This window comes from Pseudomyrmex gracilis, unplaced genomic scaffold (assembly GCF_002006095.1).
Source record: "Pseudomyrmex gracilis isolate BER0280 unplaced genomic scaffold, ASM200609v1 scaffold_197, whole genome shotgun sequence".
Taxonomy (NCBI): domain Eukaryota; kingdom Metazoa; phylum Arthropoda; class Insecta; order Hymenoptera; family Formicidae; genus Pseudomyrmex; species Pseudomyrmex gracilis.
In genome coordinates, this window is record NW_018020781.1 from 285,345 (window position 1) to 295,545 (window position 10,201).

At 31.8% G+C, this 10,201-nt stretch overlaps 1 long non-coding RNA gene across 2 annotated transcripts; it reads left to right on the forward strand.

The window, feature by feature from the left end:
- The first annotated feature begins 270 nt into the window (after window positions 1-270).
- On the forward strand, window positions 271-10,190 carry LOC109858301. 2 transcript variants are annotated; one of them, XR_002250602.1, is made up of 5 exons: window positions 271-665; window positions 822-1,058; window positions 9,681-9,768; window positions 9,900-10,039; window positions 10,141-10,190. It is a non-coding gene; the product is annotated as an uncharacterized LOC109858301 (long non-coding RNA). The 2 variants fall into 2 exon arrangements; XR_002250603.1 differs by having other exon boundaries at window positions 271-660.
- Window positions 10,191-10,201: the final 11 nt, after the last annotated feature.

Below are 10,201 nucleotides of genomic sequence, written 5' to 3' on the forward strand. Positions count from 1 at the left end.
ATTTTCTTAGAATCTTGACGTGCTAGGCAATTTATTATTTACGGCCAGATTTGTAATCAGCGCTAAAAAAAATCTACTAAAAATCACTGATGATATTTTTAAACCTGAAAAAAAGGTCAAGTTTGGTGATCAATGTCATTAAATCATTTGCATCATAAAAATATAACTTTCCTTTCTCCTCGGACATTGATTCTGTCGGCCATCTTGTCAAAAACAGGATATAAAGCCGGCTCTGGTGACTGGCACAGTAGTTGGAAAAAGTCACGAACTCTTAAACAAACGCTTGTCGGAAGAACGTAAGTCTGAATACGCAATAGGCTTATATTTTTTCTCTCAAGCGTCACTTTTTCCCCCATTATCAGAGTTGCAAACTCTGACCGGTTAGTGCGTGCCCCCACCTCTTCGGTGTTCTCGGTGCTAGCTGTTCTCTGCTCTCTGAGTGAGGGACTAAAAATAAATCCCTCAAAGTTGAGAAGCAGCTCGCTCTTTTTTGTTACTCTTCGTCTTTCAAGTTGTGAGTACTCTCTTAAGTGCGAAATGATTAGCTACGTGTACAAGTGCAAAGTTTGAGTAGCCAGTAGGGATTAAACTAAAGGGTTGAACTAGAGTAAAACGACCCGATTGAAGAGGTGCAAGTCGACAAGAACAGATCAAACACCGGTGAGGTAAACTTAAACTCAGTTATCAAGTTCATTAGTGGAATATCCAATATATGAATTGTAAAAAAGATGTTTTATATATGAACTGGATTGCGAGGTGTGTTATGCAAATTAATTTATACTCTTGTAGTAAATTCAGACGTTTCGACTATGTATTTTTAGTCATCTTCAGTGAAGTTCTGAGTACAATATAGGCGGATATAATTGGCACAATTATTGAACAAAAGTGAGAAGTAAAAATTAGTTTTAAGACATATTTCAAATCCGACCATCACTCGTGCTCGAATTAACGACGAAAAAAAATTAAATCAAGGTGTTAAAATACTGAGTAGTCAAGTGTGTCACATCGTCAAGACCGAGACAAAGTCAGTAGAAAACGTTATATTCAAAGAATTAAAGGTATGTTTACATGTTATGTTGTATAAATGTTACTTAATATTATCTAAGAGCGGTAGATACAAATTATCCAATAGTTCTGTGTCTCTCATTCTGTTTAGACTGTGTTTTTGCAATTTAATTTGAAGCATTTTGGATGTTAGTTAGTTCTTTTAATGTAATTAGTTTTGGAATCTAAAATGCGAACGGAGTCCCAATCAATTTTATGGTCAGTGTTTATACAAATGTCCGGACAGCGCAGAATCTCTATTTTGAGATTTAACACAATTTTTTTGCTCTTTTATTCGCGCGGCAAGTTGTCGTTTCGTCTGGCCTATGTATGAAAACTCGCACGAGTTGCAAGGTGCAATAATGTTATACTGTAAATGGACTCCCACTTCTTTAACCCATTCAAATAGTCTTGCTCTGCAAAATAGGCTTCTACACTGAGAAAAAAATACTATTAACTCAACTAAATGCGTTTAATTGAGTTTCAGTTTGTTATCTGAAATACTTGTGTTTTCAATTCAAGCATATGGTAATAAAGATAATAAATTCGTATAAGTTGAATTAACAATAATAGTAATGAACATATTTAATTCACTAAACCATGAATTGTTTTGTCGAACATAAGTTGTGATAATTTCAAATAAAAGATATTGTTAAAAAAGATGAAATAGGCAATTCTCATTTACTTTAATTGAATATAATCTGAATTTCTTTGTACTAAGTATTTCATCTAATCAAACTGCTTATTTTTATAAGCAGACAAAATATTGTGTTGTCCTATTGTGTTGTACATTCAAAGTTATCTGTATTTAAGCAAATTATAATTTTGTTAAAATAACTAAATTGTCTTTCGGTATAACGTAATTATTATATCTATTGAAACATATCTTCTTACATTAATCAATATTTCATTGACAGCCCGTGACCGCTGCATATAGTTGAAGCAAATACTATTTTGTTACTTCAACAACTTTTTTTTCTCAGTGTACGGATGCGATAATCTCTTCGTTCGATGAAAATCTCTGTCTTCCGAGCTAAACTGTGAACGCAGGAAACAAGAAAAAGTCGCTACGGACCAGATCTGAATACGGTGGGTGATTAATTAATTCAAATTGCAATTCGTAAATTTTTGCCATGACAACTGCCGAAGTGTGAGACGGTGCGTTATCTTGATAAAACAGCACTTGTTTCTTCTTCAAATGCGGCCGTTTTTTCGCAATTTCTGCCTTCAGCCTATCAAGTAACGATGCGTAGTACTTTTCCGTTATTGTTTTACCTTTTTCAAGATAGTCGATGAACACAATTCTATGACTATCCCAAAAAACAGTCGCCATCACTTTCCCGGCCGATAGAACCGTCTTCGCCTTTTTCAGAGCAGGTTCATCCTTTGCAATTCATTGTTTTGACTGTATCTTTGTTTCAGGAGTGAAGTAGTAGATCCACGTTTCATTGACAGTTATTAATCGACGCAAAAAATCCGACTTGTTTTGCTTAAATCGCTTCAACAGGGCCTTGGAAATGTTTATTTGAATGCGTTTTTGATCCACAGTGAGCAAGCGCGGCACCCAACGCGCGGTTAGCTTACCCATGTCTAATTCTTTAGTCAATATATGATAAACACGTTCTTTCGATATGCCCACAACCTCTTCTATCTCTCTAATCATGATTCGACGGTCGTTCAATACCATTTGATGAACTTTTTTGATGTTATCGATGATTCGATGTTATTGGCCGTTCCGAACGCTCATCATCAGTCAAACTGATACGACCATGTTTACATTTAGCTGCCCCATCTTTTCACGGTGGCAAATGATGGGGCAGAGTCCCCGTAAACAGCGTTCAACTCGGCTTTAATTTGCGCAGGCGTATTGCCTTTCAAATGCAAGAATTTAATCACAGCACGATATTCAATTTTTTCCATTTTTAAAAAAACACTGACATTGACTGACACAAATGACTGTCAAACAACAACTGAGCATCCAAAATGGCTATAATTTTCATAGATATCTCTTAAAGCATGTACAATTGTAATACCAGAATGATTTTGACGAGTAATGCCATCTTCATATTGAGGTTCAAAACTTTTCAAACGACCCTCGTAAAACGTGATCTATAAAGTCTACATAAATTTCTGATTTTTTACACAAATATCTTAAAATTATATTTGGGGAGTATACGGAGTTTTAGTTGTTTTCATACATGAGATGCAAGTATAGCATCCTGTATGATTTTAAGAATTGAAAATTTAAATTCAAAAACTCACGTATAAAAATGTACATGTGAACACACATATATATATGTATGCATGTATATATAAAAGTTTATTTTGGCATAACATCCTGCTAAAACGGCTCTTATAACTTTATTCATATTTTCTTAGTTTAGACTTTAGAGCCTTAAGTTTCTTTAATTGTTGAATCACGCTGGTCTCAGTATGCGTTGATCATTTATCAAGATCATCTTTGATATATGTATGAATATTACGAGAAAGACTCCAAGTGCCTCGGTGGCCTAACAAGGAAGGCGACGGCCCTGAAAGCCGGAGATTCCAGGTTCGACTCCTGGCTCAGGAGTTTATTCGCAATATTTTAAAATTAGTTCGGGGAGTATACGAAGTCTTTCATACATGAGATGCAAGTATAGCATCCTGTATGATTTTAAGAATTGAAAATTTAAATTCAAAAACTCACGTGTAAAAATTTACATGTGAACACACACATATATATATATATATATATGTATGCATATATATATATAAAAGTTTATTGCGGCATAACATTCTGCAAAAACGGCTCTTATGACCTTATTCATATTTTCTTAGTTTAAAATTATATATAAAGTTTTTCAATTGGCGTCACTACTTTATTATTATTATAATATATATCATGTCTTTTGTAGAATAAATTTTGTAGATAAATTTGTAGTAGTTATATATCACTTCTTTTATAGAAGAGATTTTGTAGATATTTTGTAGTATATTATAATTGTAAAATAAACAAAAGTTTACTTGGTGTTACTTTTTGATAACACTTCTTTTGTAAAACAGATTTTTTAAAGAAATAATTGTTTGTAGTTTACAATACAGAGAAAAAGAATTTTTTGTAGCATTAAATCAAGTTTTAATTTATTATTTAAATACAATACGTATTGTGCGTATACTTGGCGCTTGTTCTTTTTTTTAAAAAGGTAAGTTTTTCGAGATATCACACGTTTTGTATTTTGTAATATTATTGAAAACTTTTTTTCTCGCCGGCATTCATTATATACCACTGCAGCGATAAAACAATACAAGTTTTTCACACAGTTGTTGTTTGGCTGACCGGAAATTATTATATTACAAATGACTTACGTTACAAAGTTCGAATAATTTACATTATTTATAAAACTGCAAAGTGTAACGAAACTAGCGACAGTACGAGTCCGTCTCTCAATTCGTAAATACTTCCTTTCAACTTTTAGATACTTAGAAATTACTCAGAAAATTATTTGTATATTGTGAACAGGAAATCACATAATGAGTGTTAGCAGTGTTTACGATTATTTTATATATATATATGATTGACTTAGCAGATAAATATTTCTCATTAATTGCGTCGTGTTTTTTTATATATATAGTGCTCTCAAAATTTTTAATGTATAAATGCTGATGCCTTTACTTTTGACACGTACTATGTAAAAAACATACCTCTCTAAGTTATATATTCTCAGAAAGTTTTAGTTATTGCCTGTTGTGTATTAAAAAGATTATTAAGAATAGTTAGTGCTCGGTGTCTTAAAAAAAAATAATGTATGTAAGTGTGCGTACATAATTTTTTATTCGCTCAAATCAATCAGTGTAAAGTGACTATTCGCTACAAAAACAATGAACACTCACAAGAGGAAACTACGACGTTGTACAATCGATTTGAAAGAAATTTATAGGATCGATAGATGACTAAATTTTATAACTCTTTATAAAATATTTGATTTGTCTATAAAAATAAACGTCACATGGTTGACATAAAGGTGTGCACTTTGAAGGAACAACTTTAATAGTGCATGTTCCTGCATTGTCATCATCAAGAAAAATTTCGTCATACAATGCAGGATTAGTTTGACCGGGCCATGAATCTATTATTAAAAGAAATTTTTCTTTTTTTACATATAATAATAATATTTCTTTTAAATATTGTATATACAGATTTGTTGTTAGTTTTCCGGACTTTTGCAATTTTTATGCAATCTCATGAAGATTGCATAAAAATTCATTCAATCATACATCATCAATTATCCGCCCCGAGTTTTCGAAATATGTTACAATATGCATGGTTTGTTTCCAAATTAACAAACGAGAGAGAGATATTTGAATGTCAACGAAGTATGTTTTTTGTTCAATAGATATTTTAAAGAAACCATGTCAATGTAAAACTGCAGCGTTCATACGATGTGCACACTGTCGTGAAAATTATTGTTTCACTTGTTTTTATGACAAATATCATCCTGCATTATGTATTGTCCCATCTAGTTCAAATAAATAAGATATGTTGCATATATTTTTACATGTTGCGTACAATTATTTATTTGCTTTTTAAAAACACACTTAGTAAATAATCTATTTATTTTTACTGTATTTTTTAAATCACGGATTTTTTATGCAAAAAAATACACTTTTATAACATGTTTTAAATAAAAAACGTATTATTTACATTTAGATTATATTATAGAATTTAAAAAAAAAAAAAAACATATATATTGAGACTCGAACCAGCAGCATCGACACTACTAACCTAGTACGCTACCGCTACGCTACGCGACCTTTGATTGAACGGATTATTTCATATCCTCATAACATACCGAAATTTTCAAATTTGATTTTCTCGCGAATGCTTGAGTAGTGCATTTTATTATTTTACCCTGCAATACTCCACATAGTCATCTATCGATCCTATAAATTTCTTTCAAATCGATTGGTACAACGTCGTAGTCTCCTCTTGTCAGTTTGAAATAATGTTTGGCGGTATTTAACTATTATTGGTGTTATAAAAAACGCGTCTTGACACAATGCTTTTCTAACAAAACTTTTTGTGCTACACATTTTTAAGGAAGAATTGTGTTTGTGTAGTAAAAAAAATGTGTGATATCTTAAAAAACTTACCTTTTCGAAAAAAGATACGAACAGGCGCCAAGTACACACACAACACGCATTGTATTTAAATTAAAAATCTTAATTCAAACTGTTTTTTATTTATACAATTGAGACTAAAATGAACTTGATTAGTTTTAACGTTTTTGAAATATTGCTCCGTGAAAATTTCATCTCTTCTCAAATATCTGAATTTCGCGTATTTAAGAGGATGCTGAACCGTCGCGTAATCTTGGAATCGGCTACTCGGCCGCTTAGCAATTGCTATTGTATTCGTTGCTAAGCACTGATTTCTGCTGAACGCAGTCATTCTTTACTTTTCGTTGTTCTTTTGTCTTGGACTGTACTCGTATAAATTTCAATCAATTAGCAATGACGAGACAAAGACAGAGATCCTAGTTGTGATGCTCTCTATCGCAGACAGCTCGCACAATAGCAAGGCGCGTTCCATATTATAGTTCAGTGAGCGTAGCCGATTAGCCGAGTAGCCGATTCCAAGGTTACGCGGCGGTTCAGCATTCTTTTAAAAAGTCTTTGTGTGAAAGTCTTTAATAAATTTCGTTAACTGATTAAAGTTTTGATAGGCCATTCTTGTGTCAGGAATCTTAACGTTAAAATTATAGTTATTGTCAGTAGGTATGAAAGGGATAACGAAGTATTTTTTCCGTTCATTGTCAGTGTTGTATTCAATACTATGTTTTTTATTTAGGTTGGTGACAAATAAAGTTTTGAGTCTATTATTTACGGTTTTAAATATGAACTGCATGGGGTAATTGTTATTATATATATTTGTTTTATATATAATTGTTATTATATATAATTGTTATTTAAGTAAAAGTTGGAAAGCATAAGTTAAGTTCTTTTTTGAAAAGAAGAGTTTGATAATGATATAGCTCTATCAATCAAAGTGCAAATTGTGCCAATCTTGTGACACATGGGAGAAGTAATTTAGGTATAAAACAATATCAAGGATGAGGGTTCAATTGATAAAAAACAAATATGTGTAAAAAGACGGCGAGTATGAACCAATTATGCAGGGTGTTGTGCAATGAAACAATATGTAATGTTGAAGAGCGAAACGTTTCGACTGTTTATTCAGTCTTCATCAGTCGCAAGACTGCAAATATAATAATTATTTTACAATGTGTGTTAAATATAATTACAAAGTTGTTGATATGCAAAAAGACGGAAAACGCACCTTTATATACACTTCTATTTTAAATGATAACAATGTGTGTTAGACAATGGTTATAATGTGTCAAGATCGAATGTGAGGATTAAACTAAGAGTCAAAACATAAAAAATATGAAAAGTCAAAGTATAAAATATCGAGAGTCAAAGAATTTTATCGATAATCGGTAAGTAAGATTTATCTAATAAGTGAGTATCATTCATAATATTTACAGTGTTAGCGTTCATCTTAATGTGTAGCATTTCCGATGTGGTTTGTAGTAATTCATTTCTTTGTCTAGAATTTTAACTGTGTTCCAATTGAATTTATGGTCGGTGTTTAAACAATGATCAGACAAGACCGAGTTTTGAGATTTCTTTTTGACATAATTCATGTGTTCTTTGATTCTCGTGCCTAATTGTCTCCCAGTTTGTCCGACATAACAAGCATTACAATTTTCACATTCAATATAATACACGATGTTTTTATTCTGGTTATATGTAATGGGATCTTTATGAGTTTTAATATATGTATTTAAACGAGAAATGTTTCTGTATGCTAATCTAATGTTCATTTTATTTAAAACGCTAGAGAGAGTGTTGGACTGCTCATCGACAAATGGTATCAAAAAGTATTTAACATCGTCGGTCGACTGTGTGTCAATATTACTGTTATTTATATGATTATTAAGTTTTATATTAAATAATGTTTTTAGACATTTGTTGATGGTTTTAAATACTATATCTATTGGATAATGGTTGGCTATGAGAATCTTGATACATAATTTTAAGTTTTTTAGATGAAATACAGGATCTGACAGTAGCAGCGCTCTATCTACCAGAGTATTTATTGTACCGATCTTATGGCATAAAGAGTTTTGAGACAAAAAATGTAGATATCTACCGGAAAACGTTGGCTTATGATACCAGTCACAAGTCAACGTATTTTTTTCCACGATAATGCGGATGTTTAAAAAACTGATACAATTATCAGACTGGAGTTCATACGTAAACTGCAGTCTTTGATGTACTGAGTTGAAAGTATCGAGTACCTCATTCATTTTGTCTCTATGTACCGCTAGTATGATGTCATCAACATACCTGTAATACACTGGGATGTTAATTTGCAATGAATTTAATGCTTTAAGTTTGATGTCTTGCATAGTAATATCCGCTATTATCGGAGAGAGAGGGGAACCCATGGGGGTTCCAAAAGTCCGTTTATAAATTTTATTGTCGAATGTGAAGTATGTTGATGACATAACAAACTCTATTGCAATCAAAAACTCTGACTGAATAAACAGTCGAAACGTTTCGCTCTTCAACATTACATATTATTTCATTGCACAACACCCTGCATAATTGATTCATACTCGCCGTCTTCTTACACATATTTGTAATTCTGGTATCTTCCCGAGAATCTGAATCTTCCCGAATTCAGATACCTTAATCTTCCCGAATTCAGGTATCTTCCCTTTTTTGAGAAGTAATTTAAGTATTTTCCCGAGAAGATTGGTTTGTGGTACCAGTCATAAATTATTATTTGATTTCTCTTCATCAATTTCATTTGATGTTCAAATCTAAAAAGCTGAGTTGGTTGTTCGCTTGCAACTCGTGCGTAAATTTCAATCTGATGTGCATAGAGTTAAAAACGTTGAGGACTTCGTCTACTCTGTTCTCAGGAATTGCTAATGTGATGTCGTCCACGTATTGAAAATAGAAAGGAATATAAAATTTTTTAAAATTTAACGCTTTTAATTCCAAGTCTTGGAAAGTTATGTCAGCTATGATTGGAGAAAGAAGTGACCCCATAAGAGTACCAAACGATTGTCTGTAGATTTTGTTATTAAAAGTAAAATACGTAAGACAACACAAATCGCAAAGCTATTACAAACTCGTCTTGGCTTATTTTTGTTCCAAGTTTAATATATCTCTATCTCTTTACAACTCACTTGCTGGCTCAAGAGGAACGTTAAAAACAACGATGTTACGTCTAAAGAGCATAGTGTGTAATTTTCTTTAAGTTCTAATTCTGAAAGCGTGTTGTAGAAATGGAAACTGTCTTTAACATAAAAAGGAAAATATGGAATATTGTTGTGTAATATTTTGTATAAATATAACACGAATTTATGTAACGGACTATTTATCATAGATACAATAATTCTGAACAGACAATTGTTTTTGTGTATCTTGGGAACTCCGTACGCACGTGGAAGCAATGCGTTCTTAAATCTAGTGATGCATTGCTAATATTATTATCTATAACATTTTATATGTTCAATGTCTATTTATTCGTCTTTTTTTATTGTCACTATTTTTTGATACTAAATAACTATATTTCATAGATCATGGATACGATTAGAAGTGAATACACACAAAAAATACAGACTCCATTACAACAATTTTATGCAGGTCAAACTATTTTTATCACAGGTATTGCTTTATATTTTTCCACGTAAAATCTTTGATAAATTTGTAAATAGATACTTTTCAAATGTGTTTCAAAAAACACTCTGTATTTCCTTTATTATTCATATTATATTCTTATTTTACTTTATGTATAGGGGCTACTGGATTTATCGGAGCAGTCTTACTTGAAAAATTGCTGAGGAGTTGTACCAATATTTGTAAAATTTATCTGTTAATACGTCCGAAGAAAAACCAAAATATCGAAAGTAGACTGGACGAATTAATTGAAAATCGAGTGAGATGTGTATATATGTATTTATGCCAAGAGCACTAGTATATAAATATGTGCCAACGTACAATCGAGATCATTTATTTATTTAACATTTTTATTACTAGTTATTCGATCGAGTAAAGAGAGAAGTGCCAAATTTTCGACATAAAATTGTGCCGATTTTCG